This window comes from Podarcis filfolensis (assembly GCF_964270895.1).
Source record: "Podarcis filfolensis genome assembly, chromosome: 6".
NCBI classification, from domain to species: Eukaryota; Metazoa; Chordata; class Lepidosauria; order Squamata; family Lacertidae; genus Podarcis; species Podarcis filfolensis.
Window position 1 is genome coordinate 20,216,028 of NC_139609.1, and position 13,964 is coordinate 20,229,991.

The following is a 13,964-nucleotide window of genomic DNA, read 5'->3' on the forward strand; positions in this document are numbered from 1 at the left end:
AGCAGTGGGGCAGCAAGTAGAGACTCTGAATTCAGTCTCTAGTTTGCACTTTCAAAATTTGGCATCTGCCTTGCACCTGTGGCTTAAAATAAAATACATGATCATCATCTATTATACATGTGGTATCCCTGTTCCTGAATGTAAAAAAGTAGAATGTAAATGACAAGGCTCCCTGGGAAATATTTTGTTTTAATGTGAGATATTATTCAAACACTCATTCCCACACTAGCAGACTGAAATCACACAGATAGTCATTTGGGGATGATGACTGTGTATGTTGGTTTTCATTTATTGCTACCTCTCCAGTTATGCTTAATAAAATACTAAGGCTGCAATACTATATCCACTTCTAAGTCGGGCTTAATTTTCAGTAAACATACATAGGATTGCACTGTTAGGCGGCAATCCTATACAAAGTTATATGGGAGTCAATGGGACTTGCTATAGATAAGCATTCTCAGAGGGTAACTAATGAAAACAATCAACTCACATATTTGGTTCTCGTTCCTACCAACTGTTTTTACTTGGTGGGGGGGGGACGGGGGCAGAGGAAAGAAATGGCAAGACAATAGAAGAGGCAGGCAGCAAACCCAAGAGTTCAGCATAACCTCTCATCAATGTAAATATACCTGATAGAGCCAGGGGCAATTCCTGAGTTCTCCAAACAATTGTCAGGAGAGCCTGCCAAGAAGACAGATGTTGCTGCTACTAGAAAACATGGCATTTTGGCTCCTGATCACCACTTCAAAAACAGAGGCGGCATTGCTGCGTGGGAGGTCAATCAGATACTGCTGAAGGAAGATCAGTCTCCCCTCTCTGGCTGCTCTCTGGGCTTTCTGAGACAAAGATACCACTTCAGTGCAAGTGTAGGGGGTAAAGCAGGGAGACACTACCCTAAAGTAAGAGTGGAAACAGAAGCCTGAATCTAGCCCATGTTCAACATCAAAATTTGTAGCCACAAACTGTGGGAAGAACTTTGGCAGCATATGTCTTCTTTTGGTCCTCCCCACCTGCAGTAGCTGAGCTAGATCATCTCCCTCTGCTATGCTAGTGCTCTACTTGCAGGGAGTTTGCGTGGAAGCATTCAAAAACAGCATCCCCTTCCGCTACATAGTTGTACATTCTAGTCTGCCCACTCATTCTGATAAGATTTATGACATTTCCATGTAAAAGTTGAGGAAGCCAGGCCTAAAGCTTAAGGGAGCTGGCCCTCAGCAGGCATAGGCAGTATGATGTTATTACTAGTTATTTAATAAAGATCATTTTATTTTAGTGATTCCTCTTCATCAGGCCTAGAGCATGGGAGCCAACTCCTAGGGGGCAAGGTCCCTTCAGCCCCCCACCCAATAAAATATCTGAGAGATTCCCCGCCCCCAAGTTGATGGGCATTGCCACTCAGATGGTGTGCATGCACCACATCATGTAAGCAGGGCTTACTTGGGGCCCCCAATATTTTATTTTATTCAAGTTGGCACCCCTGGTCTAGGGCTATCACCTGGCTGGCACACACTCTTCCAGCTGCAAGGCCCTCAGCACCCTGGCCCTGATACCTACCCTGACCTAGGGTGGCAGGGTTGCCTAGCAACGGCAGGCAGCCATTTTTATTTCCTAGAATGATCGGGTCCTCTGGGATATTTGTGGGAAATTAAAAGCAATTGTTTGCCTCTGCTACCCTCAGGTAAACTGATGACCTACTGTTTTAGGAAAGGCACTTTCCCGCCTCAAATCTCCTCAGACCAACTCCGCCTAGTGTGATCATTAAACAATGCACTTCCATAGACACAGAAATAAGTAACTAAAGAGACAAGCTACACAGAATCCATTCCACAACTGGAATACTGCACAACACAATACATTATCAACCAGCCTTCACCTACCTGGTTATCTCCTTATGTTTTGTACTACAACTTCCATGAGCTTGAGTCATTTGCTGAATGAGGCTGATGGGAGTTGTAATTCAAAACATCAGGAGGGCATTAGGTTAGCAAAGGATGTTATAAACAATGTATTCAAGGTATGGGAGAAAATTGTGGCTGATTAATTCATTGCCCTCATTCCCCACCCTCCCTCCTTGCAAATCCCACACCATTAATTTTGTTCCTGAAGCCACTTCCAAGGAAGTTGTTGTTCCTACTACAGCCTGCATCAAATTCAGCATGCAATGGACCATGGGAGTACAAATCCAAGGCAGAAAGAGAAACTTCCTGTATAGCAAGTCAATCATGTACTAACTGTAGTTTCAGAAACATATGTTCCCAGGATGGCATCAATCCACATTGTCAGATATAATAATATAGCAAACTCTAACATTGCTTTGGATAGCTGGGAGTCAAATTTGTGTCAAAGACTCAAGTGAAGTTTGAGTATGTTATATATCAAATCACAATCATCAGCAAAACCCATACCCCCAATTCTGTTTTTCCAGGGTATAATTAAAAGATAGAATAGAGAATAGCAAAGTGAGTGCCATACACTAGCAATGTAGTACCAGGAGAAGTTTACTCTGATTAGCATCTGATTTAACTTCCAGCTGTACACAGAAATAATGAGCAGTGGATTTCTTTTACTTATTTAGCTGCAGAGACTATGCTATGCACAAGGCTCAGGGCAAGGCACACATATTCACATTACAACCAGAGATAAAATGAGATGCCTTCTTAGAACGGAGGGTTCACAGCATCAATTGTCAGCTTGAATTTATTTGCTCAGATTCCATCTCATCTTAGGGGCTAGGGACAGTAGTGCTCACAATTTTCTGGATCACAGCAAAACTCTTGTTTATCCAGGAGCTCCTCGATGAAGACTCTTCCTCTTTGACTTTAATTCTGGGGGTAGCACCAAGCACATGGAGGCCTGCTTCACATGTAACACCTATCTATGGTTTGCTGGGAGTGAGCCTCCAGCTTATGCATTTCCCTCTTGCTCTCCCTACTCTTTGCCCATGTGCCAGTTCGATTACTTATTTCTTAAATTACTTCCCGAACTGTGCTTCAAATCATCCCATTAGTGCAGGAGTGAATTTAGCCCAAGGGCCAATTTTCCTTCTAGACACCTTCTGAGGGCCACATGCCAGAGGCAGATGGTGCCAGAGACAGAAGCAGGCAAAGCAACCCATGTAAATTTTACCTTTGTACAGTAGGTTAATTTTACCTTTGCATGCATAAAGCCCTATTTACGCTCCCTTCCAGGCAAACAAGAAGCATGATCAGAAGTCAAAGAGACATTCCAGTCAGGGGTAAAGCAGGGGTGCTAAGGGGTATGATCTGGGGAGATTTCCAGATAAGAGATACATGTGCTTCACCCCTGTGTTGGTGCAAAAGTCTGAAGAGATTTTTAAAAATGTGCTTAACTGAACACGCTTAGAAACTCTAAAATCCAGATAAGATAGGATTCCCACTCACAGGAAAGATCCCAAGCTCGTTAAAACAGATCTGCTTGAAAACTATATTCAGACTTTTATGCTAATCAGCATGAAGATCTGAAGTGTACCCCAGGGATATTGGGGGTAGGGCTTTATATGTGTCCCCCTGCTCCCAGGTAAATGCCTGAACACAACTATAGCCTGCTATTCCATCCACACTAGTTATAGTTTCTTTTGCCAACTTTCAAATCAAGTAACTAGCTGAAATTAAGCAAGTAAGGGAAGGAGAAAGGGTGTTAGATCTGAACTAGGAGAATACAGGTATGATGCTTCACCTTCCACTAAATTCAATGGGCACACATGAGCCCCCGCTAGGGCATGTGTCGACAGTCCCTTCACCCCTGAGGAAGACAGGCTGGGAAGAAGAATGCTTTTGTACCCAATTGACTAGGATGTGGTTTGTGCTTGGTTTTGGTGTGTGTGTTTGAGGTGCCCACTACAACCTCTTCTGTTTGCAAATGGGCTCCTGGGACCAAAAAAGTCTGGTGACCCTTTACCTACGCACACAAGCTCTCTTGAACTAATAAACATGCCCATAAGGTTAAGCGACCTGATCTGGAGGATCACATAGGTCAGCTAAGAGGATGACTGACATCAGCGTGTCATGTAAATACCGGGTTTGAACTGTTCTATGGTGTTGCCCAGCTACTTCATTTCAGCCTGAAATGGAAAGCCGGGAGGGAGCAGAGAGAAAATAACAATACAGTAAAACCAAGACATTTATAAGGCTTTGTTAATATTTATCCTGATTTACTTTGAATCTAGAAGAAATACAAGTTATAAAGTGTGTTGGATTATTATAATTGCTTTGAAGTTATTGAACTAGACCTGAAAAAATGATGTATTCCAGAGAGTTCCTCTATTAAGTGGTACTGCTATTAACTTATATCTGACATACAATGTTCTACTCTATCCTATATGTCCAGAAGAAATTGTTCTCCAATATATTAGAAGGTAGAATTGTTCTCTTGAAATATCAAACTTAAAATGCAACCAAGCTTTTTTGGGGTTTTTGCAGCACAATCTCCACCCCGCCCCTCATCAAAATAGTTTCACTGCAAGCTGATGTTGGCTGTAATGGGCTGCAGTCATAGAGTTCATCTGTTTCAAAGTATGGAAACAATTTGGAAGTCTCAGCCTACTTCTCTATAAACAGAATGTCACCATATCCAAGTTCAAGGAGGCCTTGATCTAGCAAAACATATAAATGCACGATCCTCTTCTGAATCTTGTGAATGGCTTCACCGATATTGAAGGGGCCTTTTCATGCAGTGCTGGCCCATGACTGCAGGATGTCTTAGGTGAACATCCCTAAAACAGCTACTGAAACTGCCCACCTCTTGCCTTGGTTCCCATTACCTGCTTGCAGTCCAACAATATCTGGCAGGCACACCTTTGGCTACCCCAAGTTCTGTTTGAAAGACTATCATAGGACAGTCTTCTTTCTGAAGTTTGGCAGCTCCTTTCAGTGATAACCTGCTCAGAACTGAAGCATGTTGTGAGACTTCCAAGCAGAAACAATTCTGCTGTCTTTCTCATAGTGCCTGCCTGCAGTTCCCTTGCCTGACCAGTTACCTCAGATGACCCAGAAAGCTCTCTGAGGACAAACGCTGGCTCCCTTGGCCTGAAAGCGAGATGAGTGCCGCACCTCATAGTCACCTTTGACTGGACTTATCCGTCCAGGGGTCCTTTACCTTTATCTCAGTAGGTGATCGTACAATGAACAAAATGCATAACACATAAACAAACAAACAAAACCCACTAGTTCAGGAATTCGTATTTTATTATATTGTAAATCACTTTAGGATGCCTGCTGGGAAGTGATTCATAAATGAAATAAATCATAGTAGTGATAAATTAGTATTAATTTAGTTATTATTTGCAGACTAGCTGAACTGGAATTAATGGGAGTTCTGCAAAAGCACACAACCTGAAATGCTTAAATATTTCACATTTGAATTCAGTGCTAGTCCTACTTAGAATAAACCCACTGAAATTAATGAGCCAAAGTTAGTCATGTCGAGTAACTTCAATGTGTCTACTCAGAGTAGACTAGCACTGGATACAACACCTAACTTTAAACTAAAATGTAAGTTAGAAAATATGAATGAAATAGAACTGAAACAATTTTGCTGCAAAAAACCTCCTTGAACATTCTCTTTGAAATATTTATCTTGCAACATTAACAAATATTTATTTTGGCTATTTAGCATCCAATTTTATTTGGTTCCATATTGATGTCTGATGTCCGCAGTATGGCAAATGATGTGTGTACTTGGTAGCTGACATACAGTGGTATTTACCATTTGATAGTGCTTGACAGCTGACATGTCAAAATTAGTATTCTGACAGTCCTTAAGACAAGACATGCAGAGGTATTAGCATCTGATTGCCTTTGCTATTTAGTATTTGAAATATGACATGCAATAGTATTTTATTTCTGACAATATGAGATTTAAATGTGATGCCTACAAAAATCAAAGAAATCCAGAGAATTCAAGTTCCTCTCACTGGAGGTACAGCCAGCCTCATTTTTGTTTTTCCAACTCTTATTAAACACTTATTTGTTTACTCAGGCCTCTGGCATGAATTCAGCCAATAAAGCTTTATTGTTCACTTACTGCTTTGAAATTAACCTCTGCTGCATATTTATTTATTGCATGTTTTAAGCCTATATTTATACATACAGTGGAACCTCATGTTACGGATGGGATCCATTCCGGAGGCCCGTCTGTAACACGGAACTGACGCAAGCTGAAGTACTGCATCTGCACACGCGGCACAATTTAACGTACGCACACGCGGGACGCAACACAAAAACACATAAGCTGAAGTGGACGCAACACGAGGTATGAGTGTATGTTTTTATAGTTTTATTTTGTATGGTTTTATATTTTGTACATTGACCTGTGAATTTTGGATTAAAAGCTGTTTAGAAATAAATAATAATAATATTCATGTTTTTATGGTCATATTCAGAATTTAAATTTTGACAAAATCTGGGTGACAAAACTTAAATGCTTTGCCGAATTCTGAATCTTATCTAATATTTATTTGATATGCAAAATTAAAGAATCATAAACTGGACGAATTGGAAGTTTAAAGCCTTTTCCTACATTGTAGTGTGTCAGACCGCAAAGAAGCTTTCACAAAGAATGTTACCAAATTTAAGAGAATTTCAATTTTATGTTTCTACATCAGTGCATTGCATTTCAGCGCATTCTAAAATATTTGAGACATTTGTTGCTCACTCACTTCCCCTTCCAATTCCAAACATTTTAATTAAAATCTCACCTTTATTTCAGTCTCTCAAAACTTGCTCTTCTTCCCTTCTCTTTCGTTATCGTTTTTCCTTTCTTTTTGGAATATCAGATCAACTTCATGAAAGGTGTCAGGGTGTCATTTTACAGAATCTTAAAAGACTGAAGTTCATTGTAGGCTCTCTACAGATGTTTGTGAAACTGGTGGCAGAAATTTGCTATCTACTATAAACTCAATGCTATGTTTATTATTTTTGTGGAGACTGTATTAAATTTTATTTAACGATAATAATAACAAAAAATGAAAGGTGTCAAGGCTACCATGGAAGTAGCCATCACCATGTGCTCTTACGGCCCACAAATAGAATGAAAAATGCAAGGTAGGAACTTGTGCAGGCCTTAAATAAAGAAAATGCCAGAGAATGTCAAAACAGGAAAGGCAACGGTTGGAAGTGATCAGATTGAAGAGTAATCTGGCTAACAGTAAAGATAAGGTCATGGGTCCAGATGACAGCATCTGGCTGGAAGGCTAGCACTTTCCTTTACTATACCAAGGAGATGGGCTGTTTTCAGAGACAGTCCCATCTGTAGGTTTAAGCCAGGAAATAATTCTCATACTGAATCAAGTCGATGGAAGAAAAGCCTTAGGGCAGAGCTTTCCAAACTTTTCACGTTAGTGACGCACTTTTTAAACATGCATCATTTCGTAACACAGTAATTCAGTTTTACTAGCAAACCGGAGGTTAAACTAACCCCTTTCCAGCCCGGGGGGAGGGGGAGCACAGGGAGCGTTCGCACGAAACAGCTAACACTGCAGCTGACACACTAACACCTCGCGACATACTGTTTGGAAAACTCTGCCTTAGGAGTTAGAACTGAGCAGTTTTAAGACCAATTTAAGACCAATTTACACATGCAGCACAAATAGTGCTTACATATTAATACTTCAGGACGCGGGTGGCGCTGTGGGTTAAATCACAGAGCCTAGGACTTGCCGATCAGAAGGTTGGTGGTTCGAATCCCCGCAATGGGGTGAGCTCCCTTGCTCTGTCCCTGCTCCTGCCAACCTAGCAGTTCAAAAGCACGTCAAAGTGCAAGTAGATAAATAGGTACCACTCCGGCGGGAAAGTAAACGGCATTTCTGTGTGCTGCTCTGGTTCGCCAGAAGCAGCTTTGTCATGCTGGCCACATGACCCGGAAGCTGTACGCCGGCTCCCTCGGCCAATAAAGCGAGATGAGTGCCGCAACCCCAGAGTCGGCCACGACTGGACCTAATGGTCAGGGGTCCCTTTACCTTTACCTATTAATACTTCAGGAGTAAGAATGCCTTGCTTCTGTCACTTACATTATCAGTACATGCTGGGATTATGCAACTCATCTCATCCCATGCATCCAAGTGGGCTTTTGGCTTGGTTTCCTTGAACAGCAGCTCCTGTTACCACACAGCAACCACTTTTGAAAGTCGGGGGGGGGGGCTTTCAAAAAGCAGTTTATGAGATGGCATGGGCTCTGCTGTTTAAAAAGGGCAAGTCAAAAATTCCTCTAGAGATGTCGCAGTTTTGGGGAGCACCTACAATAACTGCACCCGCCAGTGGGCCCCTAAACTGCAGGCGCATATGGCGCACCAAGTGAAAATGCACCCAACAGCCCTCTGCCATATGACGCATGCAAGCAAGCCACACTATTTTTGTTATCTGAATGCCATATCACTTAAAAAATAATGAAAATCTTCCAGTACCCAAAGGAGACCTGCTCCATTCTCGATTCCAGTGCTGCCCTTTAGTCACACAGCACTACGAACACAGGATGGTTTTGTTTGAAGATTCTGTCCAGATTCCAACAGGTGTTGGCAACACCATGGCACTTGTCTCCTTCTGGAACCAGTCGTGGCTTTGGGCAGGTCTTAGGCCCCATTGAAAGCCACCTTTGAAACTCCATATACTTCCCAAGCAGCGCTCAATATGGGATGGGGTTCTGCTGTTCAAAGCAAAATCCAGGATTGTGGGAAGGCCTAAAGTGTCTCTTTTGAAGGAAGGTTTAGTTTTCTCCCTTGGTTATTATACTATTCATTACCTGCTTTCTATCTCTAGAGGTAGATGAAAACTACTGTGAAGAGGAAGCCCCCAAAACATGGAATGTCATGTTCTAAAACAACCAGAAGCCATTCTTATGTGAATCACTTGCATTTTCTTTAATATAAATTCCACAAATTTTTACCGAGCCATTCCACACCCCACCGATGGAGGGTAATGAAAGCAGCATTTTTTTTGTTAGATATCTTTTAAAAACAAAAAACAAAACCTTCACTTTTTCCCAAATAGGGTGTCTTTTGCTAATCTCCCTTTTTTAACATAAACATCCCAAAAGAAACTGGATCATTGGGTAAAGAGGGATTTTTTTTTATTATGTCTAGCGCATATACCCTAAGGAGACATCTCGTTCCCATGTAATGCAGACCGCCGTTTCAGTCCCAGCGGATTTCACTTGATATCAGAAGTAGTTCGCCGCCGTAATGAAAACGACACACTTGCAGCGGCATTACCTCTTAAGCAGCCATGTAGTGATCAAAGGGAATAACAGAGCAGCATCTGTTAGGTTGGAGAACTGCTTCTCGTCACTGAATGTGCCAAGCTGTCAAAGCTGCCTGTGACCTATCACAGCTACTTGTAACACTGCCACCCTACTTGAGTTGCCATCAAAGTCAAACAAGCCTCAACACACACACACAACATTGGTAGAGGGAACTTTTTTGAACTACTCTGTTATCTGCAAAGGTGTATTGTGGAAGGCAGGCAAGGACTAGAAAACCGAAAAGCAAAGACACATCTTTCTTCCTTCGCTTCTTAACTGCAATCTTTTTCATGTCATTTAAAAGAGAGAGAGAGTAGGAAATTGTACCAGTCCCCCAGGCTGTGAACAAAAAGAGCTATATCGCAGCCAAACACTTTTCACAGAACTAACACCACACATTCAAGGTAGGTCTGCCTACCATGTTTCCACCGCCTAAAAAGACAAGTAAGTTTCCACCCACCACCACCAACAACACACACAACACCCTCTCTCAATATTCCAGAGGGAAGTATCTTGGCTATAACTAACAGGCTACTATAGACATTAATGTATAACTCTGGTTTAGAAGCTTAATTGTGCACACAATGCAAAATTTCTGAAAAGAAGAAGAAGAAGAAGAAGAAGAAGAAGAAGAAGAAGAAGAAGAAGAGGAGGAGTTTGCTTTTGTATCCCGCCTTTCACTCCCCTTCAGGAGTCTCAAAGCAGCTAACATTCTCCTTTCCCTTCCTCCCCCACAACAAACATTCTGTGAGGTGAGTGGGGCTGAGAGACTTCAAAGAACTGTGACTGGCCCAAGGTCACCCAGCAGCTGCATGTAGAGGAGCGGAGACGCGAGCCCGGTTCCCCAGATTACGAGACTACCGCTCTTAACCACTACACCACACTGGCGAAGAGTGCCATATATTCCCTTTTTAATCCTCATAAATCTTGCAAGAGTAGAGATGTCACAGGTGGACAACTGGTGGACAACTGGAGTCTGAGCTGTTGTTGCTTGAGAGGCAGACATGATGGGTATGGCCAAAACACCAATGCAATTCATCTGCTCTATGTCTGTTACCAGCATTCATTAAATGTGCAACCTAGAAGTATGCTAAAAGTTTCTCCCACATTTCTGTCTGCTTTTCTCTGTCAATCATAGAATTGTAAAGATGGAAAGGACCCCAAGGGTCATCTAAACCTGAATTGTCATTCATGCAATGAATTGGCGGGAAGGGAGAGTCTCCTTTGTAATTTTCAAATGCAGAGAAAATGATCAAAGGGAGGTGAAATTCTCCTGGGGTTTTTTTTTTTAAGGGGGTCACACTGACTTTATTTTTAAGGTGGTTGAGAGTGAGCATTCTTTCTTTCATTTTACAAATCATCTCAGCAGCAGTCTGCAATCTGCAGCCTCCCTGGGTGACCACACTTAAAGCCCAAGAAAAGTTTAAGCCCAAGAAAAGACATCATGAGATCATTCCTCCCATGGAGATATTTCTGATCAACAAGAATAAGCAGTCAAGGAAAGCTGCAAAGTTCGTTGGAAAGGAAAACAACAACAACAACAAACCACCCTTGACCACCTGCCAGTGATGAAGTCAAACCTCTACACCCAGCAAATTCTAAAGAAATTCTAAAGTGCCCTAAGAATAAAACAAATAATGAAAATCCTGTTCTTCGGGGGGGGGGGGGGCTTTTCAGAAACTGGAGGACAGCTATCGGCACAGCACTAGTGCAACCAGCCCATGGTTCAGCAACAGCAGAAGATGCACCACAGCGCTGCAGGTTTTCACTTAATTAAAAATGCATGTCAGCGTATTTAGATCTGTGTTGTTACACCGTATGTACAAGCAATACAACTAATAATACAGTGATGCTAACAGCTATACCATCTCTTTCTTGGAATAAAGTCCATTTTATTTCAGTGGAACTGGTTCTGGGGAATGGCTTCAGACACTCTATACAATTGCCGGTGGGATCTGCATCCCCTTGTTTGCAGGAGCACTGCCAGGTTTGAGAGCCCTGTTAGTAGCAGGGTGTGGTGCTGACCTGACCTCATTGGCCCACACCACTGCTGCATGACAAAACAGAGAAGGGGGAGTACAAGGTGGCGGTGAGATTGGCACGGTGGACACATGGTAGGAGCACCAGACTGGGTCTGCTGGTACCTTTGCAGTGCTCCAACCTCCCCTCTTGCCATGGTTTCTTCCTTCCTGGCTACTCACTTGGCAACCACACTCTACACTGGAGCTGGTTTCACCCGCCAGGTTTCCAACTCACGTCCTCTAGGCTGCATTTCCAAAATGTCAGCCAGCCACCTAAACAGCTATTACTGGGATTTCAGTAACAGCACCACCATTTTGCTGAGAGATCGCTCCGTGTGGCTATCCCAGGTTCAGCCCAGTGCCGAGGGGGCGTGGACAACCAGGGTGCCTCATTTGGGCCTCCCTGAGAGCTGGGGAGCTGGACCCAAGTCCATGCCTAATGGCACTGCTGTGTGTTTATACCACTTGTGGTACCATGAGAAGAGGCTGTTGCTCATTTTCTACACAATGTGAGAGCACAACCACATGTGATGTGTGATGCAGATTTATGATTAGGATCTCTCAGTTTCTTAAAAATAATAATAATAGCAGTAGCCTACAGCAGTGAACAAATCAGATTGGGGTGTGTTTATTATTTAATCCTTTCTCATGTACAATTTCCCCAAAGCTCCACAAAGCTGCTGTTTGACATCTGGGATAAAACTTACAGGCACCAATACTGAAATCTGTGTAAGATGCGTAAATTCCATGCTAATGTGCAGTTTTCCCTTTGCACATTACACAAAAAGGTGTGTGCTTCTGTGCAATATCAAAAAAGAGTAGCCAGGATCAAATCTTCCGGCTCCTATTTTGGCATTTAGGAATTTTACAACTTCAGTCTGGCTGTTCTTTATTTTTATTTCACAAACTATGCAATGCCATTGCTTCCTCCAGATACATCTAGTTTTCAGCTGCATTTCTCTATGCATCCCCCTTTGCAAAAACTCAACACCTTAGCCGTTAGAAACATTTTCTTCCTTCCTAGGTTGAGCAAATCTAGATGCCCTAGGTAGTGCTTCAATAGTATAGGAATATTTTGAGCTATATGTCATAAGAGCAATGGCGCCTTAACGATGTATTACATTAATACATCATCAGAGTTGAGGCATTCTTATGAAATATTAGTTTAATGCATCTTAGGAATGCTGTTGGTTTGACAACATATTACTCAAATACATAGCAACACGTAGAAAGATCAAGATAAGTTTTGTATTTTTTTCTTTTCAACTTAAATTTTGGTGTGTCTTTTTTAACATTTAAAAATAAAGTGTTTCTTCATGAAAGGGGGGGAGACTTAATAAATATTTACTGTTGGCCCAAAACATTATTTGCAACAAAAATAATAATTGCAAAATGTTTAATCCAACTTTAAGAAGTGAGGACATCACCGAGTACCCTTGACATAAGATTCTACACTACTCTTTGAAACCATTTGTATTATTGCATTCTCAAGCATAGTTTCACCTGGCACTTGGTTCTCTCGTGTCTGTAAATCAAATGAAAAAGCTACATTGATAAAGATGCTCATTTCAGATGCTCATTTTCATATTGACATTCACAAGTTAGCTGGATATCAAAAATAATTTAGATTCCATTCTTCCCCCTAAGGAGATCGGAGCAGTATACAATAACAGCAGTTATAAAAATAAACCAAAACCCACAATAAATTTTATTATATATATATATATATATATATATATATATATATATACACACACACACACCTCGCCCACCCAGCTGGGTTTCCCCAGCCACTCTGGATAGCTCCTAACAAAATTATGAATAAATAAATAAATAAATAAATCTTAAAAGGATAAAACATCAGACATTAAAAGCTTCCCTAAATAGGGCTGCCTTCAGATGTCTTCTAAAAGTCAGATAGTTGTTTATTTCCTTGACATCTGATAGGAGGGCATTCCACAGGGCGGGAGCTACTACTGAGAAGGCCCTCTACAGACTATATACCAGTATATATTTATGAGAGCTGAGGAGTTCCAAGGGATGTACTGCTGGGTATCTTTTCTCTGAATGATAGGGCACTGAAGATGTAAGGTTGTATATTAACAGATTAAAAAGCAGAGTGTGAGCAAGCCTGCTGTCATGTCACCTGTAAGATTATACTGCCGGTTCTCCCAGTTTCTGTAGATAGAAAGCGGCTGTGTGGTTGTGTCAGTTTCCCCTTCACCTCAAGCAGCAAAATGTCTTGGGCATAGCTGTCAACTTACAGATTTGAAAATAAGGGACCAGCAGCCTTGAAAATAAGGGACCAGCAGCCAAAATAAGGGACCTGCAGCCTCACCTGTTCCAGGCACTCCAGTCTTCCTGTCCTCCTGCAGTCTGGTCAAACTCATGCTGGTAGCTTCGAGAACACTGTCCAACCAACTTTGTAACCAGAGGTTCAACTGACTAGAATCTGAATCACATGCACCACAAGGCCTATGCAGCCTCAACTTAAGATGGCTCCCCGGCCTGGCTTTGCACTGCAAAGTTTGCAGCAGCATGTGCAACAAAATGGTGTCCAGCATTCAAAAACCCCCTCAGCTTGCATTAACTAGCCACACACAAGGCATGCAAGCTCCACCCCCCAGTCGTTGTTACACTTCTTATTGGGTGAGCAACACAGCCAAGCAACACAGTTGGAGCCTCCCTCCT

General features: G+C 42.0%; 2 long non-coding RNA genes across 5 annotated transcripts in view; one reads left to right on the forward strand and one right to left on the reverse strand.

Moving 5' to 3' along the window:
- LOC310765439 overlaps nt 1–13,964 on the reverse strand; it is a 126,125-nt gene that overhangs the window by 79,807 nt on the left and 32,354 nt on the right. The window lies entirely within an intron of this gene.
- On the forward strand, nt 5,689–11,035 carry LOC310765455. Its single transcript, XR_014549601.1, has 3 exons — nt 5,689–5,937; nt 6,111–6,212; nt 10,622–11,035. It is a non-coding gene; the product is annotated as an uncharacterized lncRNA (long non-coding RNA).